The 15748-nt window shown below is 37.7% G+C and overlaps 2 long non-coding RNA genes across 2 annotated transcripts; both read left to right on the top strand.

The window, feature by feature from the left end:
* The first annotated feature begins 5429 nt into the window (after nt 1–5429).
* On the top strand, nt 5430–7901 carry LOC121805474. The gene is made up of 3 exons (XR_006051490.1): nt 5430–5577; nt 7186–7245; nt 7853–7901. It is a non-coding gene; the product is annotated as an uncharacterized LOC121805474 (long non-coding RNA).
* Nucleotides 7902–11570: 3669 nt separating this feature from the next.
* LOC121805464 lies at nt 11571–14042 on the top strand. The gene is made up of 3 exons (XR_006051484.1): nt 11571–11718; nt 13327–13386; nt 13994–14042. It is a non-coding gene; the product is annotated as an uncharacterized LOC121805464 (long non-coding RNA).
* Nucleotides 14043–15748: the final 1706 nt, after the last annotated feature.

Genomic DNA, 15748 nt, shown 5'->3' with positions numbered 1-15748 from the left:
CCGCGGTGGGGAAAACTGTCGAGGTTCGCGAAGAACGAGTTCTGTCTTGACTCCAAGTCCACCATCCGCTCCAAACTCATCAAGGCTCAGATCTGGGACACCGCCGGCCAGGAGAGGTTTCAAAACATCATTTTCCTCACTTTGTGTGTGTCTCTCTCTAAAGAGATGGTGACAGTTGAATGTATTTGAGTCAGGTATACGACGTGACGAAGCGGCAGAGCTTCGACCACGTGGCGAGATGGATGGGTGGATGAGCTCAGGGCTCACGCCGATACCTCCATTGTCATCATGCTGATCTCCGCCACTCCACAGCGGTTCCCACTGAGGATGCTGTGGAATTCGCGGAAACACAAAACCTCGGCGCTCACCGGAGACAATGTGGAGCCGGCTGGATACCACCAATTTGGTCAAGCCCCTCTTGTCAGGCTTCAAGATTGAAGCCGCTCACTCTGAAGTTAGTGAGTTTAAGAATCTTGCTGACCTTTTTTAGATCCACGATTTCTTCCTATTTTCATTGATGCTTCTTGTGTTTTGGATTGCGGTTTTAGATGAGCTCAAATAGTTTAAATGTATACTACTCCACTACTATAAATATTCATGTGTTTGTATGTATGTATGTATTTATGAATGAGGCTAAATCCATCGCTGTCCAATTAAAATTGTCATCTTAATGGCTTCATGTGGTTGTTGAACTTGACAAAATTTGAATACTTGGTTTGAACACAATCATGGAGTTGAACAGTTTGGCCTCTGTTGAGACAACTTGCATATAATATTGCTGTCTAATTTGGATGGCCACTGCTTCCAACTAATTAATATCGTATTATAAGATCTAAGGAATGAGACAGCTCAATAATTTATGACACCTACAATCACCACCATTCACCAATAATAACTCACCTAATGTAGGACCTCTCCCTCTCACAAAATCAACTTCACACTTTTCACCCCAAACCAACAACGCCTTACTTGAAACCTAAACACGTCATATGATTAATATTGAGAATCATAGATGAAAAAAAAATCATAATCACTAGCTATTTATATGTAATGAATCGAAATGGTTTTCATTTACATATAGACAAAAATATGTGTATTTCTGTGTAGTGTATGGAAATATGTAATGGTTCAACAATTTCATGTCCACGTTCAAACGATGCAAACTTCTTTCCGCTCTTCAACCTCAACATTCCGTACAACTTGACGGAACTCTTTCCAGGCACAGTCCTCCGCCGTCAGAGACGAACGGGCACCACCTTCCTACTCTTCCTTAACGCCGAAATCACCGTAGCTCCGATTCCAATTGAATCCTGCTCTTCAAATCCTGGCTAATCCAGCGGCCATTGCCGTTGGTGTGGATCCTCATCTCGCGACCGCGCTCCTCCGCGTCATCGGCGACGGTGTGGATGTGATGGAGATAGGGTTTGAGAATCTGGCGCTTTTCCTTCTCTTGATTCTGAGCACGAAGCTCCGGGCGACGATGCTGTTGGTGTGGTCTCTGTCGATGCGGGCGCCGAGGAGGTGTCGGGGATGAGCTGATCATCGGCAGGGGAGAAAATAACTTTTAGACTAGTAGTAATGGTTGTTGGTTGCGGGTAAGGATATGAGTATGATCTAAAAAGGAATTTGCCGAATATGAGTGCAGGAAAATACTACTAATGCTATTTTCCAAATATGAAAAATTGAAATACAAATTGTGAGGGGAAACAATATTCCAAATTGGAGAATGAACAAGAGTTGTAAGCATGCTACCCCAACTTCATTAGTAAGAGGCATTTTAAGGAGTACCCCTAGAGCAAAACCGTGAGACTTTTGTCCAAAGTGGATAATATCATACTAATGTGGAGTTCGGGTGTGCACCATCGATCCCCAACTCGAAGAACTCAGTTTCTTCTTAATTTGGCTTCAAAAACAATGCGATGTGATGTGTTGATACTCAAAATCAGGAGCCCGGGCACAAATAATAAATGTGGCGTGATTATGGATTACTGGTTATTGTATTTCATTCTAAACTAAATGATGTTTATGTTTGATCATGTATACTTAAAATCTAGTACTTACATACTAATACTACTCACGCCACGTCTATTGATTCATGAGTGCCACACTAGACACTTAATCAAATATAAGCATTACCTAATCAAGCAAACACTTAATTATCCTAACACGTTTAAATATGATTAATAGCAATTCTAGGCTAACTATTTTGCAGGCACGGTGAAACCATCTTCTCTTTGGGTGTCAAAGGGCAAAATGTATTTAATTTTGTTATATGTTCTTGAATTTGTTAAGACAGTTTCCGAATGCGAGAAGGGTAGTGTACGTGACAATAAAAAAGACTTAATAAGAGTGGGAAGCAGGTAAATTAATGGAGTGCACCGCAATTTTAATCTAAATAAGTAGTAATTTCTTAATCACATAAAACTTATCCATTAATTGAGCTTTTCGCCCCCAGCAGGTACGCACTATGCATGACACTAATTGCATTAGCATTAGCAGCCACTTCTGGAAATTCTATATTTCTACTTAGTTCTTGCCGAGTTGTTAATGTAGTCAAATTTTGTAAATTGACTTGAATATTTTGTTAAATTTAGAAATCTCTAACTCTACATTATGATTAACTCGCAATATATGTATAGCTAGCTTATTCGAAATCTGACAGATTGGATGTACAATTTTTTTTAAAAAAATACTACTCCATGTTTGGGCCATATTATAAATGGGCTTGATTGCTTTGAATGAATAACTATAACCTACCATGTCTACTGTAGTCTATACAAAGGATAGACAAAAGGTCCAATTAATTATGTTCTACATATGAAGGCATCTGGTGCGCATTGAAGAGTGGCCAGGCTAGGTCGCCGTAAACAAATGCAAATACCAATTTGTCATAATCAAAAAATGCAATTACCTACAGTATTTGTTTTATTCTACAACTCAAGTTGTCTGCCAAAAACATTGTTCCTAGCTACTAGTATGTTTCAGAAGGAACACTCTTAACTAAAAAATTATTAATTTGTTCTCTTTAAGAATAAATTCCATCATATTATACTTTACTCATTTACATATTTTAATCTTAAGATTGATTATTATAGTTGAGCAGGATTGCCAATTCTGACTATCTACTAATTATGGTCAAGGTGGGGACAGGGGGATGTCTTTGACGTACGTTGAGCATAAATATTTTTTTTTCTTATCATAATCAATTAGTATAAAAAAAAAGAAAATCAGATTCAATTAGCCTCAGCGCATCAATGACGGAACACCTTCACTTTGAGGGGATTTTGATGTGTCCGTAAATCCTATAAGATGCTAGTAGTACATGGAAAGAACAAAAGAAAACTACAAGTGCAAAAGAAAGTTCACGGCTATATTCCACTGGCAATTGAAACTAAAAGAATCTACTACAATTACCCCGCGCAGCGCAGGTGTACAAAGAGAATTGAAATGACTATATAAGTCTCATGAGCTTCTCCTCCTATCAACAATTGGTTTTAGCATAAAATCCATGAATTTCTAACTAACAATTAAGGAGTTTTAAAAATTAGAGTGAACTACATAAATAGTACATGATCTTTCACTTTTGCAGTGCCTGATTTTTATTTTGTATCATTTTTGGTACTCAGTAACAAAAATAACTCTAGGTGCCAAACATGTGATTTTTTTTGTTATGGAGGATATTTTTAGAAATTTCAATTAAATAGGGAGTACCAAACATGAGATTTTTCTTTCTTATTTCCTTTTTTCTTCTTTAGTTTCTTATTTTCTTCTTTATTTCCTTTTTTCTTCTTTCTTATTTTCTTCTTCTTTCTTTTTTCTTTATACATACATCTAATCGCATTCATAATAGTATAAATCAAGAACAAAACACCTAATTAAATTAATTATTTAAAGTAATTAAATAAATTGAATATTTTTTATTAAATTATTTTATACTCATTTTAGGATTGAAACACTTAACTAAAAATATTCAACTCTTTATATCATTATAAATACAATTCACAATTTTAAATTTTTATTAAGACTATATTGATTAGTTATTAATTTAATATAAAATAATAATATTATTATTATACAATGCTTATTATATGATTCATAATTTAAATAATTATACTATAATTATTTATTAATTACTATTGATTTTTAGTATTATAACAATAATATTATTATAATAATTAATTATAATTATAATTATAATTAAGTATATTTGAATAATATAAAAAAATAAATTAATTATTAATGTATAACATGAAAATAATAATATTAATATTGATTGATAATAATACTCCCTCCGTCCCCAAAGAGTATGGACTATTTTCTTTTTCGTCCGTCCCTAAAGAGTATGAACTTTCTAATTTTGAAAAATTAAAACAACATACTGATGCACTATTTATTAGCACTAAAAATACCTGTAAGCTTACAGGGTAGATCTAGTATAGCTAAAAGTCAATACCGGGATATCGAACACATGGAATAAGATTGCAAATGACTATCATATACTAAGCGTCATATACTATCTAGAGACATGAAGTATTTTTCATTTTGGGTTTACAAACTAGACATAAATATAAACAAATAAAAGAAAGCATAAAACCAAAAAAATACAAAGCATGCGAATGAATGTAGAATTTTAGGATCCAACTACTACAGCTTAGTGATGATTAATCTCACAGAACCTTTACCTTTATGTGTCTCTAAGATTATTAGGAAAGTCGCGATTCTAGAATAAGCCATCTCTTGAGTGCACCTATCGAGTAGATTAGACTCTAACTATCAAAGTCTCCTTCCAATAGATTAGATTCTAACTCCTTAAGTTCCTAAGACTCAAGCCCTCACAAAGGGTCCTCTCTCTCGAGTGCAGATAAACCTATGTGTTGTACTCGTTCATTTTACCACCTAAAACTAGCTATCTCTCGATTAATCAAGTTAAACTGTAACGACCCGCTAAACCGATATTATTAGAAACTATTTTATTAGCTTGATTACCTATATAAATGACTTTTATGCGTTTAAATCCGAGTTTCGATAGATGGTCGTTGTTGTTTGTTTTGACGTTAGGCAAGTGAATAGAACACGTAAATGTATACATATTACACATATATAATATAAATTTAAATAAATAAATAAGATTCCAAAATCCAAATTTTAATGTTCGATACATCCAACAAAAGTCCAACAAAATTTAATTTATACATCGTATGTTTTAAGAAAGTGGTACTTCAACGCGGACGGCCACGAACTTGAACCGATCATACCTACACCAAATTAAATGAACAAGTGAAATAAAATATAATTATTTCAATAAATAATTATTTTAACACAGCATTCATTACTGCATTTAATTCTTAGCCTCCAATCATATCTTCCTCTCACACAGATGGATATCATCCTTCGGTTGGAAGATACACATCCCACTTGCCATCTTTTTCTGTACATGTACATTTATACAAATCATTTTCCTATCTTTCTCTGCAAGTAAGAAAATCCAAGACCTATTCTTTTCAAGTTCAATTCAGGAAACAAATATCAAGTCCAAAGAATTACTCCTTTTGCACCCCAAATTCAGATCGACAGCAGGTATGAATCCTCACTACTCAATTTCAAATCATGAACATATGCCTTTGCTCCCAACATAGCATCATACACCAATCTCCCACAATTAATGCGAATAAGCTCTCATCAACACTCAAACTCTAACAATCGAACACCCATCACAGTAATTGAAAGCTAAAAAAACGAAAAGAGGCATAATTTGTTTGAGAACTTATCTGTTCGGTTGTAGTCGGGTTAGTTCCGGGACAATTCGGGGATGATTGGAGAGAATCGGGACTGTTTCGGGGTAAATCGGGGCAACGGATGGAGGAGACTGACCGACGGACGCGGCGTGGCAGCAGCGGCGTCGCGTCTCCCGGCAGCGACAGCAGCGTCTCCGGCGGCGACGGAGCAGCGACAGCAGACGCCTGACTCAGCGCTGCTGCGGTGACTCCACGGCGGCGAACCGGCGCTACCGCCGACGGTACAACGGTGTGCGACGGAGGGGCGAACCGACACGGCGACGACCGCAGCGGCGGGACCCTGACCGGCGGCAGCTGCTGCTCTAACGGGTCGACTGGTGCGGGCGACCACATGAGGCTGAGGGAGGTAGAGAAGGGAGAGAAGAGAGGGAGAAAGAGGCGCCGCCGGAGCGGCGGCGCTGGTAGGGCGACGTCTCGACGGCGACGGCGCTAGAGGAGGGGCTGGTCGACGGGAATTTCGAATTGGGGGAGGGATTTCCCTATTTTGTGCAATTGGGGAAGAAGGGGGTGAATTGTGATTGAGAGAGAGAGACGATAAGTTGAGGGGGGGTACATGGTTGAATTAAACTTAGATTTGGGCTTATTCATTGGGCTAGTTCTTTTATTTACTTGGGCCAAATGAGTGAGGAAATTAAGATGAGCCCAGTTCTTTTAAAATCATAATGGCTGTTTTAATTGGAGGAGGCCCAATTTTCGGATTTAATCATTGTGGGCTAAAAATGGGAAAGAAACTTGGCCCAGTTTCGAAAATGGTATCATTTGAGAGATAATGTGGAGAATTTGGGTTTTGTAAATAAATCTTTGGGTTGATAATTGAATTAATTGTGGGGAATTGTTTAATAAATTTTAGAATATTTTCCAATGCCGGAATAAATATAAATACTCGGTGGGAAAATATTACGATAAGTTAATCATGGGATTGAATAAATTTTTAGGAGTTATTTAATTAATTTTGAAATAATTTTAAAGTATGAATAATTTATCCCAAGCCCGGAAAACATATAATTTTTCTTAACAAAGGGAAATAGTTGCGATAATTCAATTATGCGTTTAAATAAATTTTAGGATTTTTGTTCGATTTTATTATGGAACATACGAGGAGCTAACGGAGGAATTATGGGCGTAAGCGGCCGACCGGCATCGCCCCGCGACGCCTCGGGCGGCCGCTAAGGAAATGGAAGGAAAGAGGGAGCCGAAGTTCTTAAGTCACAGAAATAATTATGTTTAATAAAGAAGTGCTATTAATTAAATTTCCCAATTTAATTAATATGCAAGTTTCTAAAATTTTCTAACGGTGAACAAATGATAAAAGAAATAAAGTAGGGGCATGCATTCTTATAAGTATGTGAATTTCTCGAGTCTTATTAGTACGTTGTTTGTTTTCAAAAAGGTTATCTCCGCAAGTAAGGTCGGAGTAAGAAATTCAAGTTAAAGGAACTAAACGAACCAGGTGAACTTTCCTATCCTACATACTAATGTGGATAAAAATGCAAATTATTTTGAGGTGATATTTTATGAAAACACGAACACATGTTCGTGATTCTTAAAGATGTTGTCTTGCCATAAATGTTTTTGTATGATGCCTATCTGTTTGGCTAAGGCCAAAGGAATTATGAATGATGATATAAGTCGAATTCGGGTCCCAGTGAGGGTGGTGTCCCCGCTCGGACTAGTGTACACAAGCTACCTCTGACATGTTGGTCAGAGCAGGTGACCGAGGAAGGTGGCCACCTTCCCGGCACAAGCTACCTCTGTCATGTTGGGCAGAGCAGGTGACCGCGGAAGGTGGCCACCTTCCCGGCACATGAATGTAAGGTGACCGTGGGAGAACACCATCTCCACGGCACAATGTGATCAGATATGGCAAGGAATGGAAAGAACTTAGACTGCGCAGTCGAATAAAGATTTTTAGTAAGCTCGGGTCTTTTAAATAAAACCCCTGAGTGTTACTGTGATGATGGCTTGACAATATTTTCAAATGTATATGTGTAATTTTCGGCAATGTGTTCACCGAGTACTTTTTGTACTCAGCCCTGCATATATTTGTAAATGTGCAGGTTGAGTAGCGAAGTGGTGGAGGAAGTGCTATTGAAACAGGACATTTAATTCAGTCAGATTTTGACTCTCGGAGGTTCATGTCTTCATACATGGAACCGCGTTCATTTGCTTCCGTTGTGCATCTGAAAAGACTCAAGTCTATTTTGTTCAAAACTCTGATTTTATTTCGAGCTATTCCCCTTTGTTTCGAGCTATGGTCGTTTTGTGTTTTTCCCCTTTCTTCCCCGCTTCTTTAATCCTCCCCTAGTCGCGATCATCCGTGTTTTCTATCCTTAGAAAATGCGGTCGTGACAGAGTGGTATCAGAGCATTCTTTCCGCTCTGAACCCGAGAGTCTTCTTTGAAAATCTTTGGTCTAGCCTTGTTCCACTAGACTGTCTAATCAATGAAAATGCTCTTAGCACTCCCACCAATCGCACTCAACGAGGAAAAAGGTAACTTGTTCTTTTTCAAAAGAAAGTCAAGATGTTTGAAAGTTTGAAATGGAGAAATAACTCATGCAGTTAATTTGAGTCAACAGATGAAAATACTGAGTTTAAAGAAAGAGTTGGTGTTTCTTGATTTGGTAGCGTGCTTAAAGAAAGAGTTAGTATGTCTTTTCTTGGCTAAAGATTGTGAATGTATGAATAAAAGAAGTAACTTTCTTGAATGGAGAAAGGTACTGAAATATGAAAGTATAAAGTATTTAAGTCTGGAACTAATTGTTGAAAGGATGTCTCTTTTTGAGTTGGTAAAATGATATCGCTTTTTGAGTAGTCTTTGAATCATGTTGCTAGAATGGGGAAATCAAAATTTCCAAGAACTTAGAATACTTAGTTATGCGTTCCTTCTAGAACACAATATGAACTCGAACTTAGAAGTACAGTATGAACATTTCTCGCTTTCCCGAGCGACGATAAGAAAGTACACGATAAGAAAGAAGTTTCGTCACGAGAAAAGTAATTCAACATAGAACAAAACGATGTTTTTACGTCCCAATGACATGAATAATCTGGGTTAGCCATTGTCTTTCTTGACAATCCAATCACTCCAAAGGATCATACCTTTGATCCAACTAAGCGATGAACACATACATGGCAAGAGAATGTGATTACAATGTAAACAAAGAATCTAGCTTTACAATAATAAGTAAACAGAAACGGCGTGTTACGAGGATGACAGTTCTGACGAACCGAGAGTACCAAGGAGTCATAATCTCCACATATGGTCATCTGACGTGATCGTAAGGTGAAAGTAGCTTGTGACGAAAGTTTCCCATAACTCATTTACCATCCTCTATAAGGAATTAAACAAGGGAGTATCACCATTGTAGTTAACCAAGAAGATTCATCAGCAACGCTTACTTGGATTCCCATGAATTTCATTTTCTCGCACCCCTTGATCAAAATACTTTTTGTTGAATTAAGATATTAAATGCCTTCTTTTGCAAGGTAATGTGCCATTATTTTCCCTCTTCTATGTCAAGGTTGTGAATCACTTTCAGTTTTGAGCTTGCTCCCTCATGTTTTCTGATAACCACCAGTGACTACGGTCCTTCTTTACTCGTTCTGTATAAAAGCAATACTTTGACTCTCTGAATTCTTGCCACCAAACTTCTATACTAGGAGCTGCTTTATTTATAGCCTTCATAATGAACATGTTTCCCTAAACTATTGTCTCTTCAATGATAATATATTCTTCAAAGATCATTAGTAGATCTTTAGTGTTTTCAAATGTGCTTGCTGACACTCATTAATTTATAAAGAATAGTCACTTCTTCTTAATCCCACTATAATTATTCCATCATGCTTTGAGCTCTTTAGCAACTCCAAGTCTAAAGTAATTTGCTCTCTTCCCGAACTAGTTTGCTCTGGTTGTCTTCTCTACTAATTAATTTCCGTGACTTGGTTATAAACTTTGTAAATTCGTTAACGTGATATAGTATCACGATGTTGTTGACCCAAAAGGGTAGTTCCTTGTTATTCTTCTTTCTCAAATCCACTTGAGCCCAATCATTTTCAGTCTTACTATATTGGAGTAGCCATCTGGTGAGACCTTAAACCATTTAATTTGACCCTTTGTGATTTCAGACATACTTATTGACAAGCTATTTGTTTTACGTGAGTACTCTTATTTTCTGGATTCAAATATGACTGTTGTCTCTTGATTTGAGCTTTTCTGCAGCTCCATGTTAAAGCTGACACATTGCTTCTCCCTTGGCTAGTTTCCTCTTGTTGCCCTCTTTATTAGTTAGTTTTCTTGAACTGCTTATAAACTCTAAAAATTTCGTTGATACGATCTCCTATCACAGTGTTGTTGAGCAAATTGCAATTGTTTATTTTTCCTATTCCTTTCAAATCCATTTGTAACCAACCATCGAGTCTTCCTGTTATCATCTGGGGATACATGAAACTTTTCTACTTCACTGTTCATTCTGATTATATTATTGGCAACCTATTTTTGACATCTACATTCTATTCATCATACCCTCACATTCGCTATTTATTCCATATGCCAAGCTCTTCTCACAATAAAATTTTCAAACCCTATGGGTATAGCTCAAGCCCTTTGAAGTTGTATCTTTTATTTTCTGGGAGTGGGCATAATGAGCCCAATTGAGCCTAGTCTTTGCACTTCATGAAAACCTTTGTTGCAAGCTATCGGTGAGAGTTTGTGATGAACCAAATTGTTCACGTGATCGAACTAATTAAGTCATTTGTTTCCACGGTTACCTTGGAGCCTACACAAAGCAAGAACGTTTCGAATATTTCTCTTGGGATCCCAAATTCAGTTCCTATCAAAGTTAAAATGGTTAGATCAACTCTATATTTCCTTGCGTGAGACCCTCATGGGAGGCAAGACTTTGACCACCGCAGAAAACGCCCAAAAAAAAAAAAAAAAAAAACTAAAGTTGACATCCATAAAAATAATGCGCCGACCAAAAGTGTCAAGACTAGAACGACAAGTCGAAGGTACGTGTTCGACCCAAAACATATGATTCACCACGAAGAAAATCGCCCTAGAGCCGAACCTGAGTTACGAAGAAAAACCGGTAGAAATACTAGACCGAAAGGTGCAGCAGCTTCGAAACAAGTCGACTACTACAGTGAAGGTTTTGTGGAAAAACCACGGACAAGAAGATGCAACATAGGAGCTAGAGGAGAAAATAAATGAGAAATATCCCGAGCTTGTCTAAGTACTTCCTAAATTTCGGGACGAAATTTCTTTTAAGTGGGGTAGAATGTAACGACCCGCTAAACCGATATTATTAGAAACTATTTTATTAGCTTGATTACCTATATAAATGACTTTTATGCGTTTAAATCCGAGTTTCGATAGATGGTCGTTGTTGTTTGTTTTGACGTTAGGCAAGTGAATAGAACACGTAAATGTATACATATTACACATATATAATATAAATTTAAATAAATAAATAAGATTCCAAAATCCAAATTTTAATGTTCGATACATCCAACAAAAGTCCAACAAAATTTAATTTATACATCGTATGTTTTAAGAAAGTGGTACTTCAACGCGGACGGCCACGAACTTGAACCGATTATACCTACACCAAATTAAATGAACAAGTGAAATAAAATATAATTATTTCAATAAATAATTATTTTAACACAGCATTCATTACTGCATTTAATTCTTAGCCTCCAATCATATCTTCCTCTCACACAGATGGATATCATCCTTCGGTTGGAAGATACACATCCCACTTGCCATCTTTTTCTGTACATGTACATTTATACAAATCATTTTCCTATCTTTCTCTGCAAGTAAGAAAATCCAAGACCTATTCTTTTCAAGTTCAATTCAGGAAACAAATATCAAGTCCAAAGAATTACTCCTTTTGCACCCCAAATTCAGATCGACAGCAGGTATGAATCCTCACTACTCAATTTCAAATCATGAACATATGCCTTTGCTCCCAACATAGCATCATACACCAATCTCCCACAATTAATGCGAATAAGCTCTCATCAACACTCAAACTCTAACAATCGAACACCCATCACAGTAATTGAAAGCTAAAAAAACGAAAAGAGGCATAATTTGTTTGAGAACTTATCTGTTCGGTTGTAGTCGGGTTAGTTCCGGGACAATTCGGGGATGATTGGAGAGAATCGGGACTGTTTCGGGGTAAATCGGGGCAACGGATGGAGGAGACTGACCGACGGACGCGGCGTGGCAGCAGCGGCGTCGCGTCTCCCGGCAGCGACAGCAGCGTCTCCGGCGGCGACGGAGCAGCGACAGCAGACGCCTGACTCAGCGCTGCTGCGGTGACTCCACGGCGGCGAACCGGCGCTACCGCCGACGGTACAACGGTGTGCGACGGAGGGGCGAACCGACACGGCGACGACCGCAGCGGCGGGACCCTGACCGGCGGCAGCTGCTGCTCTAACGGGTCGACTGGTGCGGGCGACCACATGAGGCTGAGGGAGGTAGAGAAGGGAGAGAAGAGAGGGAGAAAGAGGCGCCGCCGGAGCGGCGGCGCTGGTAGGGCGACGTCTCGACGGCGACGGCGCTAGAGGAGGGGCTGGTCGACGGGAATTTCGAATTGGGGGAGGGATTTCCCTATTTTGTGCAATTGGGGAAGAAGGGGGTGAATTGTGATTGAGAGAGAGAGACGATAAGTTGAGGGGGGGTACATGGTTGAATTAAACTTAGATTTGGGCTTATTCATTGGGCTAGTTCTTTTATTTACTTGGGCCAAATGAGTGAGGAAATTAAGATGAGCCCAGTTCTTTTAAAATCATAATGGCTGTTTTAATTGGAGGAGGCCCAATTTTCGGATTTAATCATTGTGGGCTAAAAATGGGAAAGAAACTTGGCCCAGTTTCGAAAATGGTATCATTTGAGAGATAATGTGGAGAATTTGGGTTTTGTAAATAAATCTTTGGGTTGATAATTGAATTAATTGTGGGGAATTGTTTAATAAATTTTAGAATATTTTCCAATGCCGGAATAAATATAAATACTCGGTGGGAAAATATTACGATAAGTTAATCATGGGATTGAATAAATTTTTAGGAGTTATTTAATTAATTTTGAAATAATTTTAAAGTATGAATAATTTATCCCAAGCCCGGAAAACATATAATTTTTCTTAACAAAGGGAAATAGTTGCGATAATTCAATTATGCGTTTAAATAAATTTTAGGATTTTTGTTCGATTTTATTATGGAACATACGAGGAGCTAACGGAGGAATTATGGGCGTAAGCGGCCGACCGGCATCGCCCCGCGACGCCTCGGGCGGCCGCTAAGGAAATGGAAGGAAAGAGGGAGCCGAAGTTCTTAAGTCACAGAAATAATTATGTTTAATAAAGAAGTGCTATTAATTAAATTTCCCAATTTAATTAATATGCAAGTTTCTAAAATTTTCTAACGGTGAACAAATGATAAAAGAAATAAAGTAGGGGCATGCATTCTTATAAGTATGTGAATTTCTCGAGTCTTATTAGTACGTTGTTTGTTTTCAAAAAGGTTATCTCCGCAAGTAAGGTCGGAGTAAGAAATTCAAGTTAAAGGAACTAAACGAACCAGGTGAACTTTCCTATCCTACATACTAATGTGGATAAAAATGCAAATTATTTTGAGGTGATATTTTATGAAAACACGAACACATGTTCGTGATTCTTAAAGATGTTGTCTTGCCATAAATGTTTTTGTATGATGCCTATCTGTTTGGCTAAGGCCAAAGGAATTATGAATGATGATATAAGTCGAATTCGGGTCCCAGTGAGGGTGGTGTCCCCGCTCGGACTAGTGTACACAAGCTACCTCTGACATGTTGGTCAGAGCAGGTGACCGAGGAAGGTGGCCACCTTCCCGGCACAAGCTACCTCTGTCATGTTGGGCAGAGCAGGTGACCGCGGAAGGTGGCCACCTTCCCGGCACATGAATGTAAGGTGACCGTGGGAGAACACCATCTCCACGGCACAATGTGATCAGATATGGCAAGGAATGGAAAGAACTTAGACTGCGCAGTCGAATAAAGATTTTTAGTAAGCTCGGGTCTTTTAAATAAAACCCCTGAGTGTTACTGTGATGATGGCTTGACAATATTTTCAAATGTATATGTGTAATTTTCGGCAATGTGTTCACCGAGTACTTTTTGTACTCAGCCCTGCATATATTTGTAAATGTGCAGGTTGAGTAGCGAAGTGGTGGAGGAAGTGCTATTGAAACAGGACATTTAATTCAGTCAGATTTTGACTCTCGGAGGTTCATGTCTTCATACATGGAACCGCGTTCATTTGCTTCCGTTGTGCATCTGAAAAGACTCAAGTCTATTTTGTTCAAAACTCTGATTTTATTTCGAGCTATCCCCCTTTGTTTCGAGCTATGGTCGTTTTGTGTTTTTCCCCTTTCTTCCCCGCTTCTTTAATCCTCCCCTAGTCGCGATCATCCGTGTTTTCTATCCTTAGAAAATGCGGTCGTGACATAAACGGACATAGTTCTAAAGTTGGCTAGACAAAAGAACAATAAAATCACAAGAACAAACAAAACAATCACAAGAACAAGCAAAACAATCACAAGAGCTAGGAAAAATGTTCAATTCAATAAATCAAAACATATTCATAATAGTCATCATAAAAAAATCCACAAATGATGTTTAACTACTTATAGACAAGTAGTAAAAACAATAAAAGTGCTAAAAATTAAGAAATCAATAAAACCCAAGGTTGAATCTTCAATGTTCAGTCTTCTCTTGCTTGGATTTGCAGAGCTCCGCTCCAATAGAAGATGGATAAATTATGTGTGGATTTATGGAATGGAAGAATGTGTAGAGAGGGAAGGACTGGGGGCTCTGCTATGAAGATTATGAATTAGGTTCAGAGGTATTTATAGGTTGAAAAAAAAGGTTTATTTTTTATAATTTTCGTGGCCTTCAAGAAATGGGAGAGATTTGGGCAATAATTTATTTTCTTTCCTGAATTTCCGCCTAATTTGCGCCCTCTTTAACTGCACTGCACAATGTTCGTAGAATAGTCATAACTTTCTCCACTGAACTTCGATCGAGTTGTGCAAGGTATCCACGCGAAGCTCTTTCGAAGACGAAGAGAATTGTATGAATTAATCATTTATTGGACTTCAACGGCGCTGGGAAAATTGGCTTGAACTGAGGCTGCTGCACCTTGACCTTTTTTTGCACATTTTTCTGTCTTTTCTACCTTTTATTAACAAACATGTCAAAAATACCAAATGTATAACATATGCAATTTAAGAACATAATTTGCATGATTAACATTTAAAACGAGTCAAATTTTGCCCTTAAAAACATGCAAAATTCGTGTTTGTCACATACTACCCTAACATCATTTTATTTACCACTTATATCATCACCATTAACACTTATACCATTATAATAATGTGGACTCCACTCTCCACTAACATTATTTCCACTACCATTTCTCTCCCACTCTCTTACTTTTCCCTTTATTTATTAAAACTACCCAATGTTCATACTCTTTGGGGACGAAGGGAGTAGTATAAAATGTGAGGAGAATGAGAGAAAATATTATAATATCACTTTTGGTACTAGTTTTGTGTATACCCAAATTATCCTCTATGACACAAATGAGAAAATGTATTTGTTTAGAGGGTATTTTGGGATGAAAATCACACAAGGTACCAAAAATGTGATTTATAGGTACAAAAACGATACTCCCTCCGTCCTACAAGAATATGCATTCTTTCATTTTTAGTCCATCACACAAGAATATTCATTTTCTAATACTGGAAACTAGGTGGGACCCATTCTGCACTAACACTACTTTAATTATTTTTTCTCTCTATCTCTCTCTTACTTTACCAATTTACATTAAAACCCGTGACGAACTCAAAGTGTATATTCTTTGGGGACAGAGAGAGTATAAAATAAAAATCAGGTACTATTTACGTG

The sequence above is a fragment of the Salvia splendens genome, chromosome 1, assembly GCF_004379255.2.
Source record: "Salvia splendens isolate huo1 chromosome 1, SspV2, whole genome shotgun sequence".
Taxonomy (NCBI): domain Eukaryota; kingdom Viridiplantae; phylum Streptophyta; class Magnoliopsida; order Lamiales; family Lamiaceae; genus Salvia; species Salvia splendens.
The sequence above is the reverse complement of the archived record's forward strand: the minus strand, read 5'-3'. Positions and strand labels throughout refer to the sequence as shown.